This window comes from Choloepus didactylus, chromosome 4, assembly GCF_015220235.1.
Source record: "Choloepus didactylus isolate mChoDid1 chromosome 4, mChoDid1.pri, whole genome shotgun sequence".
NCBI classification, from domain to species: Eukaryota; Metazoa; Chordata; class Mammalia; order Pilosa; family Megalonychidae; genus Choloepus; species Choloepus didactylus.
The window spans coordinates 101697967-101725243 of record NC_051310.1 but is presented as its reverse complement, the minus strand read 5'-3'; the positions used below and the strand labels follow the sequence as shown (position 1 = coordinate 101725243).

General features: G+C 40.9%; 1 protein-coding gene across 4 annotated transcripts in view; it reads left to right on the top strand.

Moving 5' to 3' along the window:
- Positions 1 to 20680: 20680 nt before the first annotated feature.
- Positions 20681 to 27277, top strand: part of SCAPER (S-phase cyclin A associated protein in the ER) — a 600702-nt gene continuing 594105 nt past the window's right edge. For 2 of the 4 annotated variants that reach the window (XM_037833321.1, XM_037833318.1), the window contains exon 1: positions 22671 to 22745. The gene's annotated coding sequence lies outside the window, so the exon portion shown is untranslated. Of the gene's footprint in view, positions 20700 to 22670; positions 22746 to 27277 lie in introns of those variants that run through there. The other 2 variants (XM_037833320.1, XM_037833319.1) reach the window with 2 other exon arrangements.

The following is a 27277-nucleotide window of genomic DNA, read 5'->3' as shown; positions in this document are numbered from 1 at the left end:
TTTTCAGTTCTTCCAAGGATATACCCAATAACTGAGTTGCAGGACAATATGGCAACCCCATGCTTTGCTCCCTGTGGCACCAGCACACTGCCCTCTTGATGGGCTGCACCATTCTACTTCCCCATCAACGGTGATTAGGTATATGCCTTTCTCCACATTTTCTCCAGCACTTATATCCCTCTTTATATTTCAGATGGTTTTATTCACACACCATACATTCCATCCAAAGTAAACAGTCAATGGCTCCCTGTATAATCACATAGCTTTGCATTCACCACCACTATCTATATAAGGACATTTCCATTTCTTCCACAAAGAAAGAGGAAGAGGCAATAAAAGTAAAAAGAAAAAAGAAAAAGAAAGAAAAAAAAATGACAACTAAAAAGCAACAAAAGAAAAGTTAAAATTAAAATAAAATACAATAAAAACATCAGACAACCACACCAATGCCAATAATCCCATACCCCTCTCTTATATACCCCTCTTATATATATTTAGCTTTGGTATATTGTCTTTGTTACAATTAATGGAAGCATATTACAATGTTACTGTTAACTATAGACTCTAGTTTGCATTGATTGTATTTTTCCCCAATACCACCTCATTTTTAACACCTTGCAAAGTTGACATTCATTTGTTCTCCCTCAGGTAAAAACATATTTGTACATTTAATCACAATCATTGAGCACTCTAGGATTCACTAAGTTATACAGCCCCAGTCTTTATCTTCTATCTTTCCTTCTGGCATCCTACATGCCCCTAACTTTCCTCTTTCAACCATACTCACAGTCATCTTTGTTCAGTGTACTTACATTATTGTGCTACTGTCACCCAATTTCATGCTCCAAACCTCTCTCTCCTGTCTATTCCTATCTGTCTGCAGTGCCCCCTTTAGTATTTCCTGTAGAGCAAGTATCTTTCTCACAAACTCTCCCAGTGTCTGTTTGTCTGAGAATATTTTAAACTCTCCCTCATTTTTGAAGGACAGTTTTGCTGAATATAGAATTCTTGGTTGGCAGTTTTTCTCTTTCAGTATCTTAAATGTATCATATTACTGTGTTCTTGCCTCCATGGTTTCTACTGAGAAATCCGCACATAGTATTATCAAGCTTTCCTTGTATGTGATGGATCACTTTTCTCTTGCTACTTTCAGAATTCTCTCTTTGTCTTTGACATTTGATAATCTGATTATTAAGTGTCTTGGCATAAGTCTATTCAGATCTATTCTGTTTGGGGTACAACTGCGCTTCTTTTATGTCTTTCATAAGAGATGGGAAATTTTCAGTGACTATTTCCTCCATTATTGTTTCTGCTCCTTTCCCCTCTTCTTCTCCTTATGGGACACCCTTGACACATACATTCATGTGCTTCATGTTATCATTCAATTCCCTGAAACACTGCTCATATTTTTCCATTCTTTTCCCTATCTGTTCATTTGTGTGTAGGATTACAGATGTCCTGTTCTCCAGTTCACGAATTTTTTCTTTTGCCTCTTCAAATCTGCTGTTGTATGCCTCCATTGTGTTTTTCATCTCTTGTATTGTGCCTTTCATTCCCATAAGTTCTGCCAATTGTTTTTCAAACTTTCGAGTTCTTCCTTATTTTGGCCCAATGTCTTCTTTATATCCTTCATCTCTTTTGCCATATCTTCCCTCAACTTATTGGTTTGATTTTTGAATTGATTTAGGGGATTTGTTTGATTAATAATTAGTTGTTTCAATCCCTATATCTCAGCTGAAGTGTAAGTTTGTTCCTTTGACTGAGCCATATCTTCATTTTTCCTAGTGTGATTTGTAATTTTTTGTTGTCTACACATCTGGTTTCCTTGATTACTCCAATCAGATTTTCCCAGACCAGATGGGTCCATGTCTACGAGGAGGCTGTATTCAATATCAAGTTTCCCTGAAGGTGAGTCCCAGAAGATTGTCAGACTTTTGTGAGGTTTCTAGATTCTGTGCTTTTCCTATCCTGCCCAGAAGGTGGCATTTCTCAGCCTGCCGCTCCCCACTGGTGTAAAGAGATGTGGTCCCTTTAATACTCAGTGGACTCTGTCCTGGCAAGGGCGAGGGTGTCAGAAACTAAGCTTAAGTTTTATCTGTGTTTTTTATTTCTTCCCCCCACCCAGGCCCTGGGGTCTGAATTCTCTGAGAGAGGGCAGCCACTTGAGCTGGGCCCCACCCCCCTTTTCATGGGGAAGATACACCCTTTAGGGAGTTATCTTCTACACTCGAATTCCTCCTTTGTCTCTCTGACTCTGTTAACTCCACCCTTGCCTGGGTCAATGCTGACAATTGAAAATGCCTGAGGCTTTCTCTAATGACCTACTTAGAATGAGAGGAAAAAAAGAGAGAGAAAGCCCCTTTTCAGAGCCTGTACCCAACTCCCTTGTTTCGCCGGTTGAATGGCGTTGGTACCTGGTTCTCTGTGACCCTTTTCTTGGGATACAGCTGTTTTTTAGTATTCTGAGCTCAACTGTCTCCAAAAGCCTATGTTTTAATTTATTTATGTTTTTCCCCCATCAGCCCTGCCTCCTCTCTGCCTAGAGGAACCTCAGATTTCTTTCCTGCTTGCTCCTGGTTTATCTGTGCTTGTAGCTTGTATTCAGCAGTCCAAATTTGTTAATTAAAACCACAATTGGAGCTTGGTTGAGTTACTTTCCCTCACTCCCATAGGGAAGTGTTTCAGCTCAGCCTGCTGTGCCAGTGGGGGTGGGATGCCAGCTCCACAGTTTGGGGAGCTTTACTTACAGTTCTATGCTGCAATCTCAGCCATTCTACCCATTCCAGGATGTACAATGTGTTAGCCATGGATGTACCCCAACAGTTGTTCCAGACTATTTACTAGTTGTTTCTGGCTGTTTACTAGCTGCTGTAGAGAACTAAATAAATTCCACACCTCTTTATGCTGTCTTATTGCCCCACCTCTCCCAATGGATTTTTAATAGCCGAGAAAACCACACTACCATCTTACTGTAGGAAACAACTCCTTGACTTTGAGTGTTACAGAAATTGTTAACATTGAACCACAGAATATCTTGGTATATATAACTATATTTATATTTTTCAGGCATTCTAATAGCTTTGACTCACTTTTTTTATGGAAAATTGTATTTATAGAAACTTCATTAACAATGAAATATGAAAGACTTCAAGATGTGATATTAGTTTCAAGAATGTAAATTACAGTGAGAAGAAATTCCACTCAGTCCAAGGGAGAACTTTTTATCAATTAGAGTGGCTACAGGTTAGGTTAAATTTTCTGTCATCTTAGCTCTTCTCCAAACTCATTGTTTGGATAAACTGTGAAGGACAGCACTTGAACAGGTCAATCTGCAAAGACTGGGAAAGATGTTTTCATTTTTTCCCTTCTTTTATTTATTTATTTTTTGTTAGGCCCTAGAGTTCAAAGAAGGCTCTGCCAGAATACTAGGTGGATATAGTTCCAGGAAAAAGAATAGGTGCCTCCCTGATCCTTTCTGTGCATGTGTCTTATATTGTGCATGCACCTGTGGCCTGAGGAATAACGGTTCGCATGGTTCTGAATGTCCCTTCTGTCCATGAAAACAGTATCATCATGGTCCTGGGCCCTGCACTGTGTGTCCTACAGCCAGCTATCCCTTGCCCCAGGCAGCACGACTTGACTGCTCTCCCACAGCGTTCTGTAGGAGAGCTCTGTGAGTTGCCTTCAACGTGCCAGGCAAGATCTGGGATGGTGAGTCCCTCAGGACACCACACCACAGATAGGGACAGATATACATGCCCCTAGTATATTTACAAGCATTCCTCTCTTCCCTCCACACAACTGGGAACAGTGTTCCTCTGCTCACTCCCACAAGGGGGAGTGTGTGTTGGCTCCATCTGAGTTAGTGAGGGGCTAAGTAGGGGCCAGCCAGGGCACCACAAAATCCTACTGCTTTTTAATGGCCTTTTTCTTGACTCAGTGCTTTCTCTGTTACTGCAGTCTTTAATTGTTCTCTGGAGCTTTGAGAAAGATGTTTTTGCCGGTTCTTGATGCTTGTTCAAAGCTTCTGTGGGACGATGGAGCCCTGAAGCATCTCATGCTGCCATATTAGTCAGGGCCACCAGTTTCCTTTGGAGAAACAGCTTTTGATTTGCTACTGATATAGATTGCATGCCTAACAGTGAGACACAAGGGGTCTATGTGACCCAAGAGGCCCAGCAGGAACAGGTTGTTATCTGACACACATAGCCATATATTTGTGAATGCCTAGAAGCATACATTACAGTGAAGCAGTAATTAGCATGGACACTAGAGCCAGACTGCTAGATTTGAATCCTGGATCCACTTTTTACTAGTTGTACATATGTCCAAGGATACATTATTTAACCTCTTATGCCTCAATTTCCTCATCTATAAAATGAGAATAATAATAGCCCCTGCATTAAAGGGTTGGCATGAGGAAAATTAATATTTGAAATACATGGAAAGAGCTATATAAATGTTTGTTAAATAAAGTAGATAATTAAAGCAAAAGGGGGACCACATATAGGACTATACCCAAGCAGGTCCATAATGTACAAGTAAGTTGCATAAGCTGGTGGCTCACATTCCTACTCATGGCATATTTCCACTCCTTCCTCAAATCATTCAATTGGCTTCAGGGAGAATTCCCTAAGACAACATTCAAAACTGGTTTAAATACAATTCTGCATGATTTGCTGGCCAAAGGCAAAAATGGACTACTGTAGCATTATATCCATGTTCATTAGTGGCTGTGAAAAAAAGTAGAGAAGTGAAATCATCAGATAGGGCAGAATTTGAACGGTACTTACTGTCTCCTTTGCCTGCAAGCTTGAGGTAAAGTTCTATACCAAATCATGAGCAGTGACTAGTTGTTTCGCCAGATGATCAGGGACTTGGAAAGCACAAGAATGGAAGATTACAGAGAAGGAGATTTGGGGGAGTTCTGCGAATGAAACACTACAAATGGGCCCAGAATATTTGAATACTATGTCCTATGTAAATTCCCACCCTCGAGGATGCTCTCAATAATCAGATGGAAGACATGGCAGGCCTGTGGCTTTCAGTCTGCCTCTTTCCTCCTCCACCCCAGTGCCTCCTCAGTGGGGTCAGGAGGAAAATGGCCAATGTGGCAGGGATGATAACTTAGACTTCCTTTCATCAAAGCGACCTACATCCACTGTTAAATACCCCATTTTCCAATAGGAGCAATCAACCCTATTTCCTATATTGTGCCATATCTTGATAGGTTATTCTTCAACCAGCTAACTTGATGGCAGTTTGATTACTTTAGACTCCTTCTACCAAGAAGGGGGCAGCCATTTATCCTCTCTGGAATAGATGTTCATTCTGGATTTGTCTTCAACACCCATGCCCATGATGCTGAAGACCACACCACCACCCCTATCCCTTGAATATGTTATATATCATCATGGTATCCCACATAACATTGCTTCTGACAAAGGAACTTCACTTTACAATGAGAGAATTAAGGTGTGAGCTGATGCCTTTGGAATTCACTGACCTTAACTTTCCCATCGCTCAGGAACAAGTGGGGTAGGATGGGCTATTGAAAACTCAGTTGTAATACTAGCAAGGAAACTTTTTAAAGTTGGGGTGTTGTTCTATGATATGCTCTGAGTCAGCAATGAACATATGGTTCTATTTTCTTTCCATTGCCAAAGTATAGGCTCCATGATGGAAGTCGGAAGTTGCCTTTCATATATGATGCAAACTGGCGATTTTTTGTTTTCCATCCCCATGATTCTGAGATTGTTGGTTTAGAGGTCTTGGTGTGCTTCTTCTAGGGGACTCAACTATGATTCCATTGAATTGGAAGTTACATCTGCCATTTGGATACTTAAGGTTCCTCATGTCACCAAGAAAACAGGCCAAAAAAGGTGTCTGGGGTGATTTTGATCCTGACTATCAAGAAGAGATAGAATCCCTGATACACAGCAGGGACTAAAAAGACTATGGTTGGGACTCACGGGATCTCCTTGAGGTGACTCCTAGTATCGTCATGTCCAATAATAAAGTCAGTGGAGGTTTTCAGCAATCTTACCTGGGCAATACCGTCAAAGACTCAGATCCTCAGGAGTGAAGTTTTGGGTCATTTTATTAAATAATGAAGGCTGGCCAGCTGCAGTTGTCGGCTGTTGGCAAAGGGAACATGAAACATATGGTGGAGGAAGGAAGTTAGAAATATCAAATACAGCCTTGTGGACACTTGCAGAAATAAAGACTGTAGAATCTAACTCTTTTCTTCATTGTTCTGATATACATATACTTAAACTAGCTTTTCTTTTCTTTTCCATTCCTTTTCTCCAGGGTGTGCTGGTGGTGTTTAACTTTACAATTTAGAGCACAGATTATAAAATACTGAGAGAGGACCATGGTGGGGCCAGAAGAGGACTGAGCATCACTCCCAAATTTTGGATAAGCTGGATGGAGCAACTAATGAGAATTGAGATTGTCACCTTTTTTTAAACCCTGGTCACATTTTTTTTTTTTTTTTTCAAAAAGAACACTTGCATTATGTCAAGTGACAGAAGTTAATATTGGGCATGTGCAGCAAAGGGGTGAACTCTACTATATTGTCACTTATTTTCATCTAACATCTGAATTACCTTTTGATGTTTAGAGGCTTCTTCCCTTATAAATCTATCCCCCACTATAGATGATGAAAATTGCATATACTTACTTTCTCTATCTTCCTTACAGCTAGGGTGTGGGTTTGTGAACTTGACCCACCACTAACCAGACGTCATCTCCCAATACCCTGAACCAGAAGTTAGCCACATGAGGATTGTGAAGATCAAGTTCCTTGGGCAGCAGAGGTTTTTTCACTGGATCAATTTTGTGCTGTGAATTTTGGGTATAATTTCTGACTAGGTATCCTAGAGCCTGGTCTCTAGCCTTCCCGGCAATTCTGGGGATCACCTCAATATCATTTTTTTTTGTTTGTTTAAAACTTTTAATTTTGATATGATTTCATTCTTATATAAAAATTTTGAGTATAGTTAAGGAACTACCATATACTTTCTTATTGAGAGAGAGAGAAAGGGTGGGGAGAGTGAGAGAGAATGTAAATGAAATGGGAAAAATGTAAACAATTGGTGAATCCAAATAAAGGTATCTGGGAGTGGGAGCTCCTTAACTATTTTTGCAGTATACACACATACACACCCAGACATGTATTGTTTCTGATTCATTTTTTGAGAGCAAGTTACAAACATCAAAGCCCTTCATTCCTAAATATTTCAGTGTGTATTTCTTAAGAACAAGGATATTCTATTATTTAACCACCACACAATTTTCTAAATAGAGAAATGTAATATTGAAAGAATACTATTATATACTCTATATTCCATATTCAAATTCTTATATCATTTTAACAAATTTCTTTACTGCTAAAATAGAGTTCACGTCTGTGAACCCTGACTTATTCAAGGTCTTAGAAAGATATTATTTCCTCCAAGACATATTCCTGAACTCCAACTCTGGGTTAGGCAACTCTCTTACATATTATAAGTACCCTTATAACACAGGGTACTCTCCCTATCAGTGAATTTATAACACTTCATTCCTGATTGTTTATGTATCTGCCTCTCCTACCTGAATCAAGCCACTTAAGGGCAGATATCTCCATTTCACTGTTCTTTCTTCCCTAGCTGATGCAGTGCCTGACACATAGTAGTTATTCACTAAATATTTATTGAACAACTGGATTGGTGTAGTTTAGTGGCAACTTAAATGAAATAGGTTTTAAGTTGAACTTGTCATATTCCCTATTTTAGTTGAAAGCTATATCAGTCAAGGTCCAACGCAGAATGTAGAAACCACTCTGGGTATTTTTATATATATGAAAGGATTTATTTTTATATGTGAAGGAATTTCAAGCTTATAAAGGCTGAAAAAGCAAGATATAGGCTGGGCTACTAGGAACGACTCCTAGAAAAATACAGAAAACCCAGAAAAAAACTTGGAGATAGTTCTATGTCTGAGGTCAGCACTTGAACTATTCAAGACACATCCCCATAGCTTTGATCCAGGGATCAGGAAATTGTAATCAAGAAGCTGCTGGCACTGCCATTATGAATGATTACACTGCTCTCAACACTCAGGAAGCTAGAAAGTGGCCTGGAATGCCTCGGCAGAAAAAAAAAATTGACATTTCCACAACCCTTCTTGATAGTATAAAGGGTGAAAAGATGGTTTTTGCTTTCACCTCACTTCTGCTTGTCATATTTCATGAGTTCATCCCAGTATTAGAAACTAATTCTTCTTCTCAAGTTCACATAGAACATTCACCAACTTAGACCACATCCTGGGCCATAAAACACACCTGAACAATTTAAAAATAATAGAAATTATACAAAGTATGCTCTCAGACTGTAATGGAATCAAACTAGCAATCAATAACAGAAAGACATCTATAAAATCCCCAGATATTTGGAGATCAAACTTCTAAAGAACACATAGGTCACAGAAGAAGTCTTGACAGAAGTTTTAAAAACATTTTAAACTAAATTAAAATGAAAATACAACTTATGAAAATTAGTGGGATGCAGCAACAACAGTGCTGAATGGGAAATTTATAGAATTAAATGCGCATATTTGAAAACAGGAAAGACATAAAATCAATAATCTAAGCTTCTACCTTAGGAAACCAGAAAAAGAGCAAATTAAATCCAAAGTAAGAAGAAGAAGAAGAAGACACTAGTGTAGAAATCAATAAAATTTGAAACAGGAAAACAGTAGGGAGAATCAATGAAACTGAAGGCTGTTTTTTTGAAAAGATCAATGAAATTGATAAAACTCTAGCTAGGCTAATCAAGACAATAAGAGAGAAGACACACATTACTAATATCAGAAATGACAGAGGAACTATCACTACTTATTCCATGGACATTGAAAGGATAATAAAGGAATATAATGAGCAACTCTATGCCCACAAATTTGAAAACTTAGATGAAATGGACAAATTCCATTAAAGACACAATCTAACAAAACTTACACAAGGAGAAATGGATAATCTGAATAGGCCTGCATCTATTAAAGAAACCGAATCAACAACTAAAGCCTTTCAAAATGGAAAGCACCAGGCCCAGAGGGTTTCACCAGTGAATTCTACCAAACATTTAAAGAAGAAATGATACCGATGCTCTACAACCTCTTTCAGAAAATAGAAGCAGAAGGAACATTTCCTAACTCACTTCATGAGGCCAGCATTACCCTAATACCAAAACCAGAGAAAGACTTTACCAAAAAGGGAAACTATAGACCAATATCTCCCATGAACATAGATGCAAAAAACCCTCAACAAAATATTAGCAAATCAAATCCAACAATCTATAAAAAAGAATTGTATTTCACAACCAAGTGGGATTTATTCCAGGTATGGAAGGCTGGTTCAACATTCAAAAATCAAATAATGTAATCCATCACATAAACAGGATAAAGAAGAAAAATCACATGATCTTATTGATAGATGCAGAAAAAGCATTTGACAAAATCCAACACCCATTCATAATAAAAACTCTCAGCAAGCTAGAAATAGAGGAGAACTTACTCAACTTGATAAAGAACATATACAAAAAACCTATGGCCAACATCAGGCACGTTGATGAGAAATAGATTCTTTACCCTTGAGATCTGGAAAAGACAGTGATGCTCCCCCTCTCCATTCCTACTCAACATCATACTGGAATTCTTGGCTAATGCAATAAGACAAGAAGAGGAAATAAAAGGTATATAGATAGGCAAGGAAGAAATAAAACTGTCTCTGTTTACAGATGATGACTGTCTATATGGAAATACCCAAAGAATCAAGAAACTAAATTTGTATCCAGAAACCTAGTTGCAAAGGAGTCAGGAAAATGTAATTTTCAACTCTCCAGACTTTGCAGAGCAGAAGATTGCTTGTGGATTGGATGGTGTGCCAATTTGGATATATTATGTCCCCCAGAGAAGCCATGTTCTTTAATGTAATCTCATGGGGTCAGACTTATTAGTTTGTTGATTAGGGTGGAAACTTTTGTTTGAGCATTTCCATGGAGATGTGACTCACCCAAAGGTGGGCAAGACCCTTTGACTAGGTTATTTCCATCGTAGTATGGACTCTGCCCTGTCAGGGTGGGTCTTGATTGGTTCACTGGAGTACTTAAGAGAGCTCAAGAGCCAACGCTGATGCTTGGAGATGCAGACAGAAAGATGTTTGGAGATGCTAAGTTAAGAGATGAAGCCCAGAGTTTGCCCCGGAAAAGCTAAGAGAGGACTCCCAGATGCTTAGAGAGAAAACGCCCCAGGAGAACCAAGCAGAGAGCTAAGAGAAGCTGAGAGAGACAGAAGCCTGGAGACATTTTGGAGAAAGCCATTTTGAAACACAACCCAGGAGCAAAGGACCAGCAGATGGCAGCCGCATGCCTTCCCAGCTGACAGAGGTGTTCCGGACACCATTGACCTTCCTTCAGTGAAGGTATCTTCTTGTTTATGCCTTAGTTTGGACACCTTTATGGCTTTAGAACTGTAAATTTGTAACCTAATAAATCCCCTTTATAAAAGCCAATCCATTTCTGGTATTTTGCATTCCAGCAATGCTGGCAAACTGGAACAGAAGGTGAGGGATTTAATCCACAGTATGCACTACAGTGCATCCCCATTCATGTTAGCTGCTGAAGTTAGACATCTGTTTACAATCATTGCCTCCTTCCTGATACCAAAAGGCTCCCCTAGAATGGATGTGGTAACAACTCTTCCTCAGCAGAGTACATTTAGAGGATGCTTACAGTTTGTTAGTACTTCCAGGGGATGGGGTGAAGTCCACCTTGGTTGACAGCTCCAGAATCACAATCCTTTGAGCAGTTTTCTCCCTGAGAAAATGACAGCCACATAGCCAACTTTGACCTTGCTTCCCTCTTGATGTGGTGATACTAACTCATTTGGCCAGGTACATCTGTGACCTCAAGAGTCAGTGCATGGAAGGAAAGTGTGGAAATCAAAGGCCAGAGAGACAAGGAGATTTGTGTGGCATTGAAAAAGCATGGGCTTTGTAGTCAGGCAAACTTTAGGCCCTACCGACTAATGTATCACCAGGAGCAAGTTCCTCATTTCTAAAATACCTACTTCATAGGGTTGTTATGAGGATTAAATTAGATAACATGTGTTAAGAACCAGTATATTAAAGTGCACAAAGAAATGTTTGTTCCCATAATAGTTTACTATGGCTATGTAACAAATTACCCCTAACTTGGAGGCTTAAAACAACACACATTTATCCTCCTAGCAGATTTGTAGATGCCTTGCTCTATTTCCCCTCAGCTCACCAGAGTTTACCTGCAGATACAGTAGAGAATTCCTTGTACTGTGACAGCTTTCCACTTTCTCTCTTCTCTTCCTGTGGGCTTTCTTGGGTACAGCAACAGCTTGCTCTGTCAAAGGCTGGTGCAACCTAGAAATATGAGTGTTAACGTCCTGTAGGATTGGAGTTGATTATGCCTTACCTTCCCTTTCTCCAAGAGGAGCATTCTGAGGCTTGTTTCACACTACTTTTCAGAGGGTTCTTGGGGGGACTGAACCTCAGTTGCCCACAACAGTCACCTGCTTTTCATCATGTACCTTATTGGCTCTCCCTTTTGACTTTTGATTTCCTGACTTCCCAACTTGTTTGTATGGGATCACCTTTCAGATAAACTACCTGCACCCAAGACCTTATCATAGGACAAAAACCCAAACTAAGACAGGAACCAGGACCTCTAAACCAGAAGAGGCCAAGGTCTGGAGAACGGAAAATGCATTTTGTAAGTGGGTCAACAGGTGTAAGGTGAGCATGGCTCTTGTTTCTGGAATCTGGGCATTTTGGCTGTAAGGGAAATAGCACCATCTGTTGGTCACTGGTTCAAAGCATACACTCTGTCCTGTAGAGACAGCACTAGATCTCACAGATAATGCTGTAATTATGGAATTCTGACTTTGATAGGCCATTCCACCAACCTACCAAGCAAGTTGTTCCTGGATGATAGAGTATGTAATAATACTAGTGAATTCCAAGAACATGAGCCTGTTTCTCTTGCTGTTAAATGAGATCCTTGGTGAGAAGCAATCCTGTGTAGGGTATCATAATGGTAAATCATGGAATCATGACATTCCATAAATCTACAGTCTTTATGGATATATACTGGCAGAACCATTTTAGAAATGGAAAACAAAACAGAACAAAAATGTCTTCCATTGAGGACAAAACTCTGCCCCTCCATGATAGAAAAGGTCTAACAAAATCAATATGCTCTCAGTGTCCCAAGAAATGGTGCCATATCAGGGGCTCAACTTTGGCTTCTGCTGTTGGCAGGCTGGCCTCTCTGCCTTGGAAAGGGAAGTTCACATTGTTGAGCCCATGAATAGCATTCATCCCTGGTGCCATGGCTATTAGAACACGAGCCCACTGAACAAGAACTGGCTAAGGAAAAAAGCTGACTGATATCCACAGAATTGGATGCCCTTTGGTTAGCATTCACCTACTGGAAGTCCATACTATATGCCAATTTTGAGAGGTACACCCATATACCTCTTCTCCAGATTTCCTTGTCACCAAACTTCTAATATTATGTTTCACAAGTCCCTGACAACAGGCAAAATTATTAGCCAATTATTAGCCACTACCTACAAGTCAGAGTAGAACTGTACCTCAGGCCCTCTCTCTTCCCAGGCAGTGGTCAACCAGATGTACTTCCCAAAGTTCCCACTGGGAGGATTGTCTTTCACCATTTTCTTTCAGAGCCACTCCTGAATGGAATGATAATACCACAGTAGTTCAGTTCCAACTGGTGCCAACATATATTGAAGCTCCGTCTTTAAACCAGGTCTAATATATTTTTCCTCTGCCTACTGGTTACAGGGCACTCCTCACAAGGCCCTAGAGTCAGAGCCACCATCCCATGCAATTTACTTTTGTTTTTTGACCTGCTTAAGCCTGATCTTTTATATATCATTTTTAACTGATGATGCATTGTTGCTATGCAAGCCCAATATTATGGCATGTGGTCAGTTCATGAATAGTCAGCTTAGATCAAATAACCTCTCTGATGTCATTAAGACCTAGTTTCTACCAGAGTCCAATAAAAAGCCAGGTGCTCTTTCAGTGAGGAGAACATGGTTTGTGTTAAAATCCTAGGGTGCTGTGATTTGGATCTCCTATTGGGGCTTGCCAGAAGCTCTGTGCAGCATCCTTACTTGCTACAAACACTTTGGATCTTCTGAATTATTAGTGTAGAAAGGTAGCTTGCAGAGCAGCCTGGATCTGCTGTAAGCCTTTTCTTTTTTTTTGCACATTCAAATACTGCAGTCTTACAGATTTCTCAGTAAATAGGTCAGAGAAGTATATCAAACACAATATATGTTTCCTCCAAAATCCAAAGGGGTCCAATATGATTGTGCCTCTTTCTTAGTGTTTGTATGTGCAAGGTGCAGAAACTTCTTTCACTATAAGGCTGGGTTTCTCAACCTTTGCTATTGACATTTTGGGTTGGATAATTCTTGGTTGTGGCACCTGTCCTGTGCATTGCAAGATGTTTAGTAGCATCCTTGGCCTCTACCCACAAGATGCCAGCATCAACCAACTCCTTCATCCCTTGTTGTAACAATCAAAAATGTCTCTGGACAAAATCATCTCCATTGGAAACCATGGCTTTATGGAGATATTCCACTTTAATTGAATTTTTTATGAGACTGGCATACATTTATCTTACTAAGGCCTCTAGAATACCTGCTAATTCCTGCTCACCAAGCCAATTAGCATGATGTTATCAACATAGTAGATCAAAGTGACGTTCTATATGGTGACAGAGAGTTTGAGAGCTGACATAGTCCTAAAGTAAGACAATGAAACTGTATTGCTGTTCCTGACAGGTGAAAATTTACTGCTTCTGATTTTCCTTGCCAATTGATAAGGAAGGAAAAATAACTTGCCAGATCAATAGCTGTATATTAGATACCAGGACTGTGTTGATTTGCTCCAGCAAAGATGCCATGCCTGGATCAGAAGCTGCAAGTGGAGTCAGCATCAAGTTTTGCCATTAATCAAACTGGGGCATTAAACAGGGATGTGATGAGAATCACCACTCCTGCCTGCATCTATTAAATCTTTGATGGTGGCACTAATCTATGCATTTCCCATGGAGATGTGGTATTGCTCTTGGTTTATTATTTTGTTAAAGAAGGGCAATTCCAGGGACTTCTGCTTGGTGTTTCCTACCATAATAGACCTCATTTCATGGGTCAGGGAACCAGTGTAGGGATTCTACCAGTTGCCAAGTATGTGTAGTCCAAATATGCATTCAGGAACTGGGAAAAAACCTCAGAGTGGGTTTACACAACCCATTAAATCCTCTACGTGATGGACTTAAGTATCTATTTCATTTATCCCCCGACCACCTAAAGTCCTCGATCTATATAGAGTCCCAAGGATTAGCATAAATTCAGAGCAGTGCCCAAAAATCTGGGTATGTCCCTTTCCTCAGTGCACACCCACTCTGTTAATAGCCACAGGTCCTTTTGGGGATGGCTTGGAAAAATATTTATAGTATTCAGCTATGACAGAGTTGCAGAGTTGGGTTTCCTCAAGAGACCCAGCCTCTACTTCAATCATTGGCCCCTGGGTTCGTGAAGTAACTTGGGTCTGGGAACAAAGTGGAAGGCTATGACTTTTTGTGGCAATTCAAGTCAGGTTTCTGCTCACTAGACCTATTGTTTCTCAGTTAATATATCAAGTAATACTTTGGTAGGCTGCCCAGTGATTTCATTCCTAGGGACTTTGACATCAGTTAGCCACACCCCCACCTTCCCACCCTCTACCCCACCCCCACCCCCACCCTAAGGATCAAAACATTCTGATTGCCACTCTGTCCCTGCTGCCCATTGTGGTAATTGTGCCCCCTTGTCACTGATGGTTAAGTATTTACACCTGGCTTCTTCTACTCTAGGATCCCAATATTCTTATTGAAATCAGCAAGCCCATTTAATCATCCTTGCGCTAGAGAGGAGAGCCATCACAGAGCTTTCAGGGATAAAAAGTTTTCTCAATGCCTTAGTGACTTTTGCATATGACGCTTTGGATGACCCTTTGGGTTCCTTTCTTCACATTATGTGTGAAAAGTTCTTGCATCTCAGCTCCATTGAATTCTAATTTCAGTCAACCAACTAGGCAAACTGCTAGAGGTGCTTCTAGCTGCACACAGCACATTAAAATCAGAATCTCAGGTAAGAACATCCATATTGTAAACTTAACATGATTTATCATTATATTCTGTCTTTCCTGATCTAACATTCTTAAACTCTACCCCCATACATGTTTCTCAGGTTACTGCTGATGGAGATAAACAATATATTTTTGTTTTGGTGTATAAGTATGTGTGCAAGTGTATAATTCTTTTTTTGAAATAGACCTTGCCATTCTCTTCTGGGCCACTAGATTTGACTTTAGCTATGGGTCTGGAGGTAATGAAAGGTGGTGGAGTGGGTTTTGGGGAGGAAAGACACGCCTTTGCAAGGTACCTGCTGCATACAGGATCATTACAGAATTGTTAAGCAAGGGAAGGTCAGTTTCCTCAGACAGGAGAGGAGGCAATGGCAAAGGAGGCTCAGGGATATTGAGGCAGCTTGTCTGAGGTCACCTCAAATGTCCCAATCCTAAGTCCCACTGCTTTCCAGTTGATGTCCTAACCTTAACACAAGTGACCAGGAGAGACTGTAAGTTCAATTTGCATTTTAATCTGCAACTGACACAAATAAATTTGATTCTGATAATGAGCCATAGTCTGTCCTTAGACCGTAAGAAATAAGACATTCTTAAGGTCACTGTAGATTTTTTTCTAGTTCTCTGACCATGCTTTGAACTAAGAGTTCAAAGCCCTGAGCTTAACATTTTATTTCTCTAATGCTTCTGAAGTTGTCAGCCTACAACACAGTCCTTGTAATTATCATTATTACTACATGGTAAAGTATAGCAGCTCCAAATTTTCCAGTTTCTTTACTGGCACTTCATTTCAAACAAACACAGATACTAATTTAAGCAATTGTAGTACTATTGTCTGCCATCCATTACCAGCATTTCATTTTCCACTTGCCAGGAGGTGATTACTGCATTCAAGGTAAACATGTGAGCAAATTAATCCTCCAGTACAATGGAAAGAGGTGTTGTTATCAGAGCCCCAAAGCTAAGACTATCAGGCAGAATCTAGAACCATGGCAGCAGCAGCTCAGTGTGAACTGGAGCCATGGAGGAGATGCAGCAGTCACTGGAGATGCTGAGTGAGGCAGAGCAAGAGAGGAGAAATCTCTTGGCTTCTACTCTCCAGCCTCCTGTTAGCATCTTTCATTGGCCGAATCTACCCATAAACCACATGGCAAAGGAATCCAGGAGGTGTAGTTTCTTGAAATTCAGAGCAGAAAAGGTCAAGGAATGGCTCTGAGAGCAAACAGGCACAGATTAATCTTCTAACACCTCCATTCCACCCAGTGTTATGTGTTACTGTATTTTCTGCTGCCTAATCACACTTTTTATTCTCCTGCCTCTGAGCCTTTGTTCAATCACTGCCCCTCCAAGATGCCTTTCCCCTTTGCTCTTTGCATATCTAAAGTCAGTCTTTATTTCAAAATTTAATTCGAATCCTACCTGTACTATTGTCTTTTCTACATCCAGACTAAAGTCTTTTCTTACCTCTAAACTTCTATGGATAATAAACTCTTGTTGAGCCCCTACTATGTGCAATGTACTGTGCTAAGCTCTTAGGATAGGCATTAGACATACTTTGCCCTTAGGGAGTCAATAATGGGAGCAAGTAGTGGTGGAAAATGTGTTCATAAATAAATAATTACAATACAGCACAATTCTGCCAAGCAGGTCAGGCTTCAGAATTCCTGCCTTGCCCATACTTTCCATGGGACATGTTCCCATGCTTAGACAGCCTTATTTTTGAATCATGTGGACAATTTCCATGCTATCCTCTCCAACCCCTACACATCTCTGCTACAGCTGAATGGGCTAGCGGTGGGCACCTGGTCCAAAAGCAGCCAATGCTAAGGCTGGTTGAGAATCTATGACAGAGCTTGGTTGATAAAATGACCAGGGAGAATCAGGCTCCCTTTCTTGGAATACGACAATGTATCTGTAGAGCCTCACTGTCTAATGGATCCTTCTGTGATGATGGAATTGTTTATAGCTGCACTGTCCAATATGGTAGTCACTAGCCACATGTGACTATGGAGTACCTGAAATTTGGTTAGTGCTATTGGCCAATTTCAAATTTGATTTAATTTTAATTAATTTAGATCTAACTAACTATATGTGGTCAGTGGCTATCTTATTGTATAGAGTAGTTCTAGAGGAGGAGCTAAAACTGAAAGGCCTCGATAGAAAAAGGCAACCTGGTTGGCCACAGTGGGCTGGTAAGAGAGAAGGTTCTGTGAATGGGCAGAGAAACCGGTGGCTGGGAGAGGAGAATGGGACCCAAAGAAGAAAGGATCAGAGAAGCCAGGGGATGCATCAGAGAGGCAAGAACAGCTGATTTTGAGGGAACTTGTGCATTTCAGCCCTAGCCTTATGGTAAATTCCACTTTTACTTGAATGACTTTTTGCTTCCAAACAGCTGTAACTATCAGAGTTTGTACAAAGAGCTTGGAAGCCCAGGGAGGGAGAAACCAGGCTTGCTGTGGAAGTGGAGGAAGGGATATCTGAGGCAGATCCTAGAGGTGAGTAGGAGTTTGCCAGGTAGAAAAAAGGAACAAGTGCATTCTGGAGCACAAGGGTGTCAGAAGTCAAGAGGTGGCAAAGGATAGGGCAGCTGAAGGAAAGGGGACAGTTATATAGTAGTATTTACCTCATAAATTTGTTGTGATGTTATATGACAAAATAAATTACAGCTGGTACAATTTGAGCTCATACTATACAACAAGCTGTTCTAAGGGCTTTTTAAAAATGAACTAACTTAACAGTCACAAAAACCCAGTGAGGTACATCTTATTCCTACGTTCTACAGATGAGGAAAATTAGAGGTGTTTAGTAATTTGCTCAGTGTCATACAATTAATTTATCTGACTCCAAAGTTAGAGTCTTAACCGCTATGGGATATCACTATTCTATACTTTATTGTATGCATTTTTATATGGATTAAATATAATCCATGCAAAGTGCCTTAGCACAATGTCTGCCACATAGTAAATGCTCAATAAAAGTTAACTTTCTCTAGATATTGCTGTAGCATAATAATTCAAAGAGGGGCTTTGGAGTAAAGAAGACCTGGGTTTATGTCCTGGCTATACCCCTTCCTAGCTGTTTGCTCCACGACAAGTAAATCTAGGGCCTTTGTTTATTTGCAAAATGGGGACATATTACCCAATTCACAGGGTTGTTGTCAGATGAAATGAGATCATATATAAATGTCTTGCACATTGAAAATGCTCAGGCAAAGATCGCTATTATTATTATTCCAGTAATAAGGAACAACTTGGGAAAAAGCTCTGGGTTTGGAGAGGGAGAGAGGGAGAATGGAATTCCAGGATTTAAATGTATTTTAATTTGTCTGGAGCCTTGGCTGATTGAGGAAATGGCCTAGAAGTGAAAGTGGAGGGGTGAGTAGGCTTGATCTGCAGAGCCTTATAGGCCATGTCTAGGGGCCTGGAGGGATAATGGAGCCAGTGGACAGCACACAGGATTAGTGTGTTCTACAGGACAGGCTAGATTACACGACGGTATCAAATGTTCCCCAACATCTCAGGGGACTGAGATGCCTTAGTTTGCCAAAGCTGCAATTACAAAAACCACAGACTGGGTTTGGCTTAACAACAGGAATTTATTGGCTCACAGTTCTTTGTTGTTTTTTTTTTAATTCAATTTTATTGAGCTATATTCACATATCCTATAATCATCCAAAGTGTACAACCAATTGTTCACAGTACCATCATACAGTTGTGCATTCATCACCCCAATCTATTTTTTGAACATGTTCCCTGTACCAGAAAAGTGAAAATAAGAACAAAAAATAGAAGTAAAGAAGAACACTCAAAACAGCCCCCAACCTATTTTTCATTTAGTTTTTTTGCCCCCAGTTTTCTACTCATCCATCCATATACTGGATAAAGGGAGTGTGATCCATAAGGCTTTCACAATCACACTGAAACCCCTTGTAATCTACATTGATATACAATCGTCTTCAAGAGTCAAGGCGACTGGGTTGGAGTTTGGTAGTTTGAAGTATTTACTTCTAGCTATTCCAATGTATTAAAACCTAAAATGGGTATCAATATAGTGCATAAGAATGCCCACCAGGGTGACCTCCCGACTCCATTTGGAATCTCTCAGCCACTGAAACTTGATTTCGTTTCATTTTGCATCCCCCTTTTGGTCAAGAAGATGTTCTCAATCTCATGATGCCAAGTCCAGATTTATCCCCAGGAGTCATATCCCATGTTGCCAGGGAGATTTATACCCCTGGGAGTCAGGTTCCATGTAGTGGGGAGGGCAGTGAGTTCACCTGCCAAGTTGGCTTAGCTAGAGAGAGAGGGCCACATCTGAGCAACAAAGAGGTACTCAGGGGGAGACTCTTAGGCACAATTATAAGCAGGTTTATCTCCTCCTTTGCAATGAGGAAGTTCATAAGGGCAAGTCCTGTGATAGAGGCTTCAGCACATCAAACCACCAGTCCTCAATGTTTGTGAGAACATCAGCAACAATCTGGTGAGGAAGCCCAACACCTCTGCATTTTTCCCCAGCTCCTCAGGAAGGCCTTGCATATATATTTTATTCTCTGTCCAAATTACTTTGGGATGTGTCGCTATTTCACACTAACCTATGCAAACCTACCACTTCCTATTAAAAGTTTCATGTAATTATGGATTTGAATGAACTGTGTGAGTTAAATTGTTTCGGAAATATAGATCTTGCACCAACTAAACATCTCTTCCCTTGGTCTCACATGGAATTTGAAGTTTTAAAATGCAGTCAGTATTATCCTTTACCCTTTGGTATTGGCTCACAGTTCTGAGGCTAGCAGAAGTCCAATATCAAGATAGTGGCAAAGCTTGCTTTCTCTCTGAGTCAGTAGCATTCTGGGGCTGGCTGTTGGCAGTCCTTGGGGTTCCTTGGCTTATATCTTTGCCTCCCGTCACATGGTGATGTTATCTCCTTTTGTCAGCTCTTCTGGCTTTCCACTGACTTCTGGCTTCTGGCTCTTCTCATGTTTTTCTGACTCGGCTTCTGGTTTCTTCTGTCGATAGGGTCACCTGTTACATGGACTAAGACCCACCCTTTTTCAATTGGACACACCTTTACTAAAAATAACATTTTCAAAAGATCCAATTGACAATGGGTTCACCCCCATAGGAATGTGGATTAAGATTAAGAACGTGTTTTTTTGTGGTATTTAATTCAGTCTACTACCATGGCTTACAAAAGCCAATGCTACTATTTGTCAGGGATGGACTGTAGTTCTGTTCCATGTCATCCTCACTCTGGAACCCAGGTTGATGGAACAGCTTCTGTCTGAAACAAATTGCTGGTGACAGAAAGAAAAGAGACATGGTAAACCATATACTCCTGCTCACAGGTTATTGGCCAATGCAAGTCACTGGTCAAGTCTGCTGCTACCGGGGCAGAGAAAGCGAAGTGAGGAGCACCAGAATACTTGGAAGATCAATGACAAGAACAGATTTTGTGGCAAAAGAAAGTGAGTTTGTGTTTTTTTCTTTTTTTGAACCTGATGATTTTGAGAGAATTTTGGGGGGAAAATGCTGAGGTGTTGGGCTTCTTCACCTGGATTGTTGCTGATGTTCTCACAAACATTGAGGACTGGCAGTTTGATGTGCTGAGCCCTCTATCATGGGACTTGCCCTTATGAAGCTCATTACTGCAAAGGAGGAGCTAAACTTGCTTATAATTGTGCCTAAGATTCTCCCCCTGAGTGCCTCTTTGTTGCTCAGATGTGGCCCTCTCTCTCTAGCTAATTGATTAGTAGGTAGTTCTTTGTAGATATGGAGCTCAGGAACAGAAATCAGGGCTGGAGATACAAATTGGGAAATTAAGAGCACAAAGATGCTAACTTAAGTCATATAACACAAAGCAATCACCCAGAGAGAGTGTCTCCAGTGGGAAAAAAGAGAGGCCATGCCCCCATCCTTGAGAGACATCAGCATGTGAGGGATGGAGAAAGAAGGGTAGCCTTCAAAAGAGATGGAGAGGGAGTGGCTGGAGAGTAAGGAGGAAGATCAGGAGAGTAAAAATGGAAGGTCAGGAAATAAAGTGTTTCCAGAAGGAAGGAGTGTCAACCGACGCAGAGAAATTGTTAGGTCATGGTAAGTGTCCACTGGATCTGCAGTAGGGAGATCCCTGATGACTTTGGAAAGCACACTTTCCATGGGGAGATGGGGACAGAAATTAGAGTTCAGTAAGTTGAGGCATGAGGGGTAGTTGAGGCAATGAAGATATTCTTGTTTAGATAATGGGAGAAATGGAGCTACAAAAGGTGGATCTGAAAGGAGAAGAAAGAGAGCAGAAGTAGAAGTGGGTTTGGATGGTTAGGTGGGAGATTTCAAGATGGGAGGGAGTTAGGTTATTTAAATGCTCTTGGGAATGACAGGGGAGAGAGGATAATTGATAAGAGAAGGCCCCAACAATTAATGAATTTGAAGTGTACTCCTCACTCCATCCCTTTATCCTACTCATTATTTCTGTGGTGTTTATCACCTTCTTATGCCTCATATAATTTATTTATTTATTATATTTACTATTTATTGTCTGTCTTTACCCTGCTCCAGGAAGACAGGGGTTTTGTCTATTTTGCTCACTTATCAACTCAAGCATTTAGAATAACATCTGACACATGGTGTGTGCTTAATAAACATTTGTTTAATAAATGAAAGAGGAAGTTTTCTAAGAAGGCAAGAGGGAAAGAATCCAGAACACAGCCATCAATATGGTTCCCTCCCTTCAAGTGCTTATTGTGAGGCAGATTCCAGTGGGTTCCATGACCTCCTACCTGTTATGGGTAACGAGAAAGAACGAATGGTAAAGCCTCCGAGTTTCCCAGCTGCATGGCATTGGGTGAAAAGTGATGGGGAATACTTGGAATTTGTCACTCATTTGATAATTATGGTCTGCGTTGAGTCATTTTTCTAATTTGTTCAGAACCGTGATTTAAAGATTTTAGAAATACGTATCATGTGTTCAATTTGTCTTTGAAATAGATCAAACATTTGTTAGGTCTTTGTACTTAGCGTCATACCTAGCACTTCAAGCCTGACACACAAAAGCGGTCGAATAAACTTTTACAGAAGAGGGTGAGCTGTGCTTTTCTGAAGCTCTCTCACCTGAACAGAATTTTAGAAGGCGGACCTCTTGGTCCTTAATCTGTGGGATTGACTGTGGTGATAATGCAGGCAGAGAGAAGGGAATGAATCTGAAATCTGAGTGAGGGAACTGTGCGGCTAAAAACTGCGGTGCAAGCGCGACCTAAGGAAGAGAACAGCCGGCAAGAAGTCACCGCTCTGACACAACCAACACAAACCCATGCCTCCGCCTCCCGCCTCGGCGCCGCGAACCAGGCTGCGCATGCGCGCGGGCTGCAGGGTGCGGAGAGCGGCGCGACACCGGCCGCGGCCGGGAGTCACGTGGTGCGTTGTGTAGCCGCCCCGCCCCTCAAAGCCGCCCCGCCCCGCCCCGCCCCTTTCCCGACGGGACGCTCGGAGCGGCGCCGAAGTGAGAAGGGCGGTGGGGGGTGAGTGTCCGTGAGGGGCGCGCGTTGCGCACACCCGGGCAGGCCTGGGCTGGGGCGCAGGCTGGCTGCCAGGGTGGTGGGGCCCAAGGGGACAAAATGGCGGCTGGGTACGCCCTTCCTCCCTCCCACCTCACCTGGGCTAGCGGATGGTGGGGGGCCGGGATCGTTGTGCGAGGAGAGCTGCAGCCTCTCGGGTGGTGTAGGGGGTAGGACAGGAGGGTCTAGTACGGAGACCTGGGGGCGGTCTCAGCAGAGGTTGAAGGAGGTGGGACCTGGTGCGCTGCGCAGGCCGAGGGGTGAGCGGGGGCCTGCCTCACGGGTGCGGGGGTGGGGGCGGCCCGGCCCGCGCGTGTCGAGGCTTCTGGAATGTCAGAACTGCAGGGGGTCTCCCAGGGAGCCTCCCGCCCAGCCAGTCATTTGACAGGTGCTCGCCATCGTCCTCTCATGTTCAGCGGGGTTTGCCGTGCTTTCCCTGCATTGTGGCTCGGAAAGCAGAGCAGGAATAGTCTGTCCCCCTTATAGACACGAAACCTGAGGGCCGGAGGGGTTGAAAGAGTTTAACCAAGGCCTCGCACCTGGGAGTAACAGGACCCAGCCTTCTGCCTTCCTTAGTGCTTCTTCCTCGGCACTTTCTTTTTCGCGCCTTACCCCCACACTGTTTTCAGCCCCATTCACCGGACCAGGCTAGAAGAGGGAAAAGGCTGAAATGAGTGACGGCAGTGTTAGAAAGCAGGCAGCAAATTGGTCTTCGGAGCAGCACCTGCTCCGGTCAAGTAGCTCCCGCTGAGATAGGGCGGCTGCCTGAGAGCAATTCTTCTTGCCGGTGGACTGTATGTGTTCATGCCAAGTAATTTTCACTATAGTCATCTTACGGAAGAGATAGTGATTCTTTATTGTATTATATAGCTTGTTATAGTTTACAGATTGATTTTACCAACATGAACTATTTCATCCTCATAAACAGACTTTGAGATAGAAGTAGGGTAGGTGTTATGCCCATTATACGAATGGGAAACTGAGACTCAAAGAGGTTATTTTTTTGCTCCAGACCATTCCGTGGTAAATCTGAGACTAAGCTTTCTGACCTAAGGTTGGTAGTTTGACCACTATACTTGCTTGGTGCTGTGTTCCTTGTATTTCTTCTGTTAACTATGACTTTTCCTCATAATGAATTGGGCATAGATTGATTTATACTTCATATTGAAATGATTTGAATGATAATCCACTAAGGAATTAATATTTTTAATTAATTAGTGAATTTTTAATATGATTTGGAAAGTTGTCTTTGTCGGAGGAAATGTGATAGTCTGATGGCTTTCAAGGCAGGCTGATTGGAGGTTGAATCCCATCTCTACCACTTGTCCTTTGGCAAATTATTTAAAATTTTTGAGCTTCGGCTTCCTCGTCTGTACAGTAGAGATAATACCCACCTCATAAATTTGTTGAAAGCAATAAATGAGGTGTCTGTGAAGCATTTAGAACTGCTTGTGGCCCATAGTAAGCTCTCAATGAATGCTTATTCCATTACTTTTCCCACACTCCCTTTAGCCACATTTTTTTCTCTGTAGTTAATCATTTGGTGGGTTTAGGTCAAACAAACAGAGAAGCATAATCAGTGATACTATACAAATGGGTTATAAGTAAACTGTTTTGGTGATTGGGTCCAAAGGATATAGTGTTTTTTTTTTTTTTTTAAATTAAATTCAGTTTTATTGAGATATATTCACATACCATACAGTCATCCATGGTGTATAATCAGCTATTCACAGTACCATCATATAGGTATGCATTCATCTCTTCAATCTATTTTTGAACATTTTTCTTATACCAGAAAGAATCAGAACAAGAATAAAAAATAAAAGTAAAAAAGAACACCTAAATCATCCCCCCCATCCCACCTTATTTTTTCATTAGGTTTTGGAGGACATAGACTTTTAAATCTGACATAGTGGCTCTATTTAACCTGATACAGGCTCTTGCGAGCTCTTTCTCGTGCTCTTTCAGCTTTTTATTCCTATTGTTAGGTGGACTGCTTCTCAGGAAACCTTAGTGATATTTAAATACCATACTGTGAAACATACATTCCTACTTATGTTTATTAATTTACACATTATGGTACTTGTTTGCCCTAGTGCACATAGAACTCTCTTGAATTTATTTAAAAAAAATTCATGCATCTTAAGTATCACTAACTTTTCAGTTCAGAGACAGAGACAATAATCTATCAGATGCCAAATTGAATAGTGCATGAGACACAGAGTGATGTAAGGATTTGAAGTAAATCAGTATCTGGTAGGACGTTAAAGGTAAAAATTCAGCCTTGAGCTTTTCCGTTGGGGGAAAAAGGCCTAGTAATACAAATTTGTGATATCTGGGCTGAAATTTTTAAAGTCAAAGCTGAATTTAATCTGTAATTCAGAAGTAAGTTTAAATTTAAATCCTTACACTGTTTTAAAGTTACAGTTGTAGTAAAATCCATATTATACAAGTCTGGGAAATAGAAATAATTACCCACTATCCAGTGGCATACAGCTACCAATTATTGAGTGCTAGTTCTGTGCCATTAGGTGCTTCACACATAGTTTTTAAACTTTGTAAATAACCTTACAAGGTAGATATTTTTTACCTTCATTTTAAAGCTGTGAACCCTGAGGCTCCAACATGTTCAATAACTTGCCTGAGGTTGCATAGCTTATAAGCATCAGTCTTTGTATATGAATCAGGGTCCATCGAACTTCAGAGCTCATTCTCTTTATCCTATATTGCTTCCTGTGTATTTCCTATCTATATTTCAGTGCCTGTGGTATTCCTCTCACTCCCTTACAGCTTTAATCATATGACACACAAAATTTTGGATGGTATCTAGCCTACAACTGTCTTTATTGGAAAAGCTAATAGAGGGCAGAGCTTCACTGATTGATTCTGGAATGACTGAAAAGAGATAATCCTGCTTAACCAACCAGACAGCCAACCAACCATACAGCTTTCTTCCTTTCTTTCTTTCAGAATCTTTATTGAGTGCGGTCGTAGTTTGGAGTTGTTTATGTACCCCAGAAAATGCCATGTTCTTTTGATACATTCCTGTGGGTGCAGACCTGTTGTGGGTGGGACCTTTTGGTTAGGTTATTTTAATCGAGTGTGACCCAACCCATTCAAGGTGGGTCTTAATCCTTTTACTGGAGTCCTTTATGATAGAATAAAAGACAGAAAACGCCCAGAGAGAATATAGAGAAAAGCCCAGAGAAGCTAAGAAAGGACCCATAGAAGCTGAGACAGAAGCCACTGAAGCCAGAAGCAGAAAGCCATGAAACCTGGGACCAGCAGATGCTGGCCATGTGCCTTCCCATGTGACAGAGGTGTCCCAGATGTTGGCATCCTTTCTTCAGAGAAGGTATTATCTTGTGGATGCCTTAATTTGGACATTTTCACAGCCTAAGAAGTGTAAATTGCAAGTTAATAAATCTCCATTGTAAAAGTCAACTCATTTCTGGTGTATTGCATTTTGGCAGCTTTAGCAAACCAAAACAAGTGCCTAGTGTTTTGTAAAGCACGACTTTAGGTGGGTTAGAGCAAAAATGATTCAACCACTGATCCTGTCTTTCAGGACCTTAAATATAGTAGAGAAGAAAACCCTCATATAAGGGAAATGGGGGAAAAGAAGATAGCATTTGTTAAGCATCAACTATGTGCCAGTTTTTATATATTCTTTCAAAAAATTATTTGGGTGCCTACTATATGTCCAATATTCTGCTAACTGGTGGAAATTTGAACTCTAGCATACTACCTTTCAAATATTAAGTCATAAAGTAGGTGTTATTCTCATATTATAGAAGAGAGAACTGAGATCCTGGGGATTAAGTGCCTTTTCAGGTTATATAACTATAAAAATAGGTGGCTAAATTGGGATTCAATCCCACAACTGCATACTCTTTCCCACTTGTGCCATAATGATTTAAGTATATATGTATCTCACCAAATCCTCCTAAAAACTTTGTTAAGTTAGGGAGAGCCTTCATTTTTATAGATGAGAATACTGATACTCAAAGAAGTTAAATGATTTCTCAAGGTCACATAGCCAGTGACTTGGCTTACTCCAATGCTTCTTCATACTCTTTCCACTATATCAAGCCTTCTGCCCTTTAGAGGTGAAGGATACAAATCAAGTGTCTGGGAGTTCAGATAAAGAAGATTTCTGCCAGCTGGGGATGTCAGAGTAGGTTGGCTTCATGAAAATGACTTTTGAGTTGGCCTGGAAGAATTGTTAGGCTTTGCATATGTAGAGGGTGGGAGGAAAAGAAAAGGTGGGCAAAGATTCTTTAGCATAAATTGCATTCATTGGTAAATGAATATTTAATTAATACCTACTCAATGCCAGGTACTGTTGGTCCTGTGTTCTGGGACTACAACAATAACAAAACCATCAAAAATCCTTCCCCTCATGGAGTTTACATTCTTGAGGAGGGAGACAGACAATACATGAAGTAAGTAAATAATATAATAAAAAATAATAAATGCTGTAGAAGAGAGGGATA